Source organism: Primulina eburnea, chromosome 2 (genome assembly GCF_022965805.1).
Source record: "Primulina eburnea isolate SZY01 chromosome 2, ASM2296580v1, whole genome shotgun sequence".
Classification (NCBI taxonomy): domain Eukaryota; kingdom Viridiplantae; phylum Streptophyta; class Magnoliopsida; order Lamiales; family Gesneriaceae; genus Primulina; species Primulina eburnea.
The window spans coordinates 7,327,301-7,331,883 of record NC_133102.1 but is presented as its reverse complement, the minus strand read 5'-3'; the positions used below and the strand labels follow the sequence as shown (position 1 = coordinate 7,331,883).

The window sequence follows — 4,583 nt, the reverse complement described above, 5'->3', positions numbered from 1 at the left end:
TCAAGAAGTATGCAAGATACAAAATCAGCTCCACTGAACAAGACACAGGCAGTATTTACACAGCTAGAAGCAAAAGCGACTAAAATTCCCGGGTTCGTACCCGTTCCTGTTTCTACAGGACCATGAAAAACAAGGAAATAACATTGGACTTTATAGAAGGGACGGTCAATACAAAAGTGCATAGAGACACGGGCTCAAACGAAGTAGATTATCATATATCCCTCTTAACCTCAAGGCCAGTATGCAAACGCTAACGTTTGAAAAGCGAAAACCATGATAACAAACTACCTAAAATATTCGGGTTGCCTTTGTCTCAATCTTCAGCTTAGTCATCGTCAACATCATCTTGTTCGCCATCATCGTCATCTTCTTCAGGTCCGTCACTACCCTTTTCCTGCAAAGACATGGTATATTGGGATAAGTGTGGAGTCATCTAATATAAATATCTTTCTAAAAATGTTCGCAGCCCATTGTAATCTATATAACAGCGGGAGAAAAAGGTAATTACGGCAATTTTCCACACTTACCTCGTCGTCATCGTCGTCCATCTCAAATTCGTCGTCCCTCTCAAATTCCTCTTCATCAGCATCCTATAGGCAGGAGTTAAAAACGGTAAAAAAAACAAATAAATAAATAAATAAAAAGCAAGTAGAATATATAAAGTTGAGCATATGCAATAAAGTTGCATTTGCTAGTATAAAACAAGATTGAAAAAGGAGTAAAAAATCAACCGTACATTATTAAAATATGTGAGAGGATTTGGCCACAAATCATCCTTGATGATTTCAGCAACCTGCTAAAAACAGAGGTTTCAAAATATAAGAAACAGAAACACGGTTGGAAGTGCTGATTAAAGTTACTTGAGCTCCTAAAAAATTTGAAAAAAAAAATCCGATTGAGACCCAGTGTACCTCATCGTGAATTTCAACCATATCCCCCTTATGTTGGGTGTCATTGAACCATGCAAAGAAGCTGCATTGCCCAACGTGATTGGTATAAGTGACTAAAATTAACACAATTATAGTTAACTGAAAAGGGAATCTATCTCTGTTAAAATGGATCTGAGAATCAGTAAACTGCATCTTATTCACAAAAACCCAATCTTAGTAGAAGCACTGTGCTTTAAACAGCAGCATCCACTAATAACCAAAGAATGCTGTCAATCTCAATGTTAATGAAGAATCTGTGAATATCTTCGCAATAAAGCAAATTACAAATCACAATTTATTTTTTTTAAGGATGGCATCATGCCATTTATTTTATTGCAAATAAAAACCTATGGTGGACCTGATGTAGCCCAAGCCCTAGTAAAGATAAGGTGCACACCTAAATTCTAAATTACAAGGAAGATCCCAGATAATCTACAAATTTATAGGCAAGAATTACAATTTAATTCCTATATTTTCTAGGCCTTAAACTGTATTTTGGTGTCTCTCCAACTAGCCCCTTCGAGTTTCCCTCCACCATCTCGCCCATGAGTGCACCTGCGCCCGAACCAACTGAGCTCGAGCTCTACTCCGTCCTCGTCTCCACCTTTTTGTGACAAATATCTTCCTTACCACTTTTTAAAGGTTCTATCAATTTATCATTGATAAATTTTTAGATATATAGTATCTTACTTCTTTATGATATTATAACTAAGAATTCCAAATTAGTAAGTTATTTTGTAATAATGACAATTGATAAGGAACATTGATTATCACCAGTTCCATAAGTCCATAACACCCTCCTTCAGAAAATATTATATATCAACAGAGCATTGATGGGAAAAAAATCATACAATGATACAAAAATATGATAAGCCCTGATATGCAAAACTCTTTTTTTAGCAGGGTACCAATGATTTTCATATAAGTGAAAAGACATGATGTGAACTTGAAAAACAGTTATTTATAGATGACTAACTCTGTCCATGAAAATTTAGGCCGGCAGATTGTTAAGGAACCTCATCGTCTCCTACCACATCAAGGACGAAAAAAATTAAAGCAATAGAGAAGGATCGACCTTTCCTCAGAATGAGATCGTTTGTTTCCTTTCTTATCTTCAGCAACGCCGTTAGGAATTCCCTACAAAAGCAAAGCATGCACAATGAATCAAAATTCAGTAAAATTTTCATTATCTTTAAATCCAAAACTCAAAAGCTTACCATGCCTTCTTTCCATTTTATTGATGTGGCAGTTATAGTTGTTGTTCCCTCCTCGAGGAAGGTAACAGTCTTTGTGAGCTTAGTATCTTGAAATATGGATTGGGTTTGAAATTCTGCAGGGAACACCAAATAATTATTGCGAACCATCAACAACAAAAAATTAACTAAACAAAAATTTAAAATTTTGGTGATCTAAGAACTGCTACAGGGAAGAAAAAAAGTGGAGACTCACAAATGTAATCGAGTATCCAGATTTAACATCTTTGAAATCTTCCACTTCAAGGTTATTCAAGTACTTGAATATCTAACAGGAACAAAGGAAGCCATTTGATCACATTAGGGAAAAAAGATCATCTGGTTAAATAAAGCAAATATTCATGCTTTGTAGAACCTTTTGTAAGAGCAACAACGGCTTAAAAGTGAGAAGAAAAGGGAGAAAACTTTAACCTTCTGGTCTTCTTCAGTCAAAAGTTCACTGAGGACGGGGTGACTTAGAAACTGTAAAAAGAGGCAATTGTCAATCACAGAGAAACAGACATTTAAAGTGGTGAAAGGTCTTGCCAATATGAAGTTTCTTTTTCTTGAAGACTAACCGCCGTCAACCAAAAATCAGGAATGGATTTTATGAGGTCATTTCTCTTATCATAGACTGGCTTACGTATCTCATTGTACTTCTGTTCCACTTCTAAGACTTTTTCACTTGCTTCTTCATTGATCTGAAAGCACCAAAGAAACATAATTGTGTCACTGTAGTTCATCGGAGATTTTAATTGTGTATTTCTGATCACTTCAGAATAAATATGCATTCAAAAATGAAAAGAGATGAACCTCTGTGCCATGAAATCAATCTACTGCCGCTAACAAAATGTACACACCATCCATGAAACTCCTTAGGACAATTTATGGCACTATCAACGCCACACATTAACACAGACCAATATCACCAGAAACAGGATGAAAAATATAGACAACAATGCAGTACATATGTTAAAATGCATGATTGATTGCTTATAGAAACCAAATCTAAATGTTAAAAAAAATCACTGCTTATCTGTGACGATTAGCAAATCTTTAGAAATTTTTAATCACTTTAACGACGCTGATACTATATCAATATTTCAGATTAGTGTCTGCAAGATCCTGAGTGCTAATCAGAAGGTTAGACATTAAAAAATTAACTTACAAAGAAAAAAGTGAAATCGCGACACAGTTTTGAGCACGTATTATGCAGCAAGGAAAAAGAATTATAGCAACGATAAAAGCATTACAAGCTTCTTTTAAGCAAGCAAAGACATTTTCTTTGCTGATATAAATCAGTAAAATCTAGCACACACATGAAGCTAAGAGATTTAGATGTCTGGCACAAATTTAAGATACAAAATCTTGGAATTAGAATGCAAAAGAATATATTATTTTTATACTAATCTCCTAACAATCTTTCATCAATTGAGGCAAAACTCTATAATTGGTAATTAGTAAGTAAGAAAATGTAAAAGTCTGAATGAGATTACGAGAAGCTAAGTACTCCACAGATAAAGTAATTTAGAAGAATTATCCATTACACATCTTAATATAAGACATACAACTCTCCCCTTATGATTTATGATCTTCCGTATCTTTGATTCTGTGAAATGCATGCATATACCCAAACAAATTCAAAATATCCTATCAATGTGAAAATGTGAGGATTTTTTAGGATTTATTTGGCACACAGCGTTTGGATGAACAGGCACAAAGAACTAGAAATTTCTGAAGCTCGTGTAAGATGGACATATTTTGACAAAAAAAAAAAACCACCTCTTAATACAACATAATCCCATTTAACTCAGTTTAGAACAATGCGTCCTTTTCAAAAATTCTTCAGAGCCATAGTATAACACAAGAAAGCGAGAAAATTCGTGTTTCAAAAACCCCCCAGACAAAAACGAAAACCTTCCAAAAAAAAATTCTTGAATCTTTCTTGCAGAGGCAGCTGAAACATTAACATAACCAAGAAAAACTCATTCCAGGACAACTGAATAAAATTATAATATACTTTTTCAAGCTCCTCTTGAATTTCCTGAAGTTTCTCAATAGAAATAACCAGGTCTCCGTCAACGTGCTCCGCGCCGTCGTTCTCCTCCTCTGCTTGCCCCGATTTCCGCTTCTTCCCCTTGTCTGCCCCCATGCTTCTTCGAAACCCTACAAATGGGAGGAAGAAAAGGAAATTGTGACTGGGTTCCGTTGTTTCGACAAGGGTTTTTCTTAAACCCTACCCTTTCATATTGAATAGCTATATATAGTGAGTGCTGCCAACGAACATGGTTCTAAAATTGGCGCTAGAATTTCCAATTATAAAGGTGAAATGAGAATGAAACCATCAATTATGTTTGGGCTTTCCTTGTGAAATCGATTCTATTTGAATTATGATTTACACTAACAAGAAAAATAATAGTGT

General features: G+C 35.0%; 1 pseudogene; it reads right to left on the bottom strand.

Moving 5' to 3' along the window:
- LOC140822867 (NAP1-related protein 2-like) lies at positions 1-4,583 on the bottom strand (annotated as a pseudogene).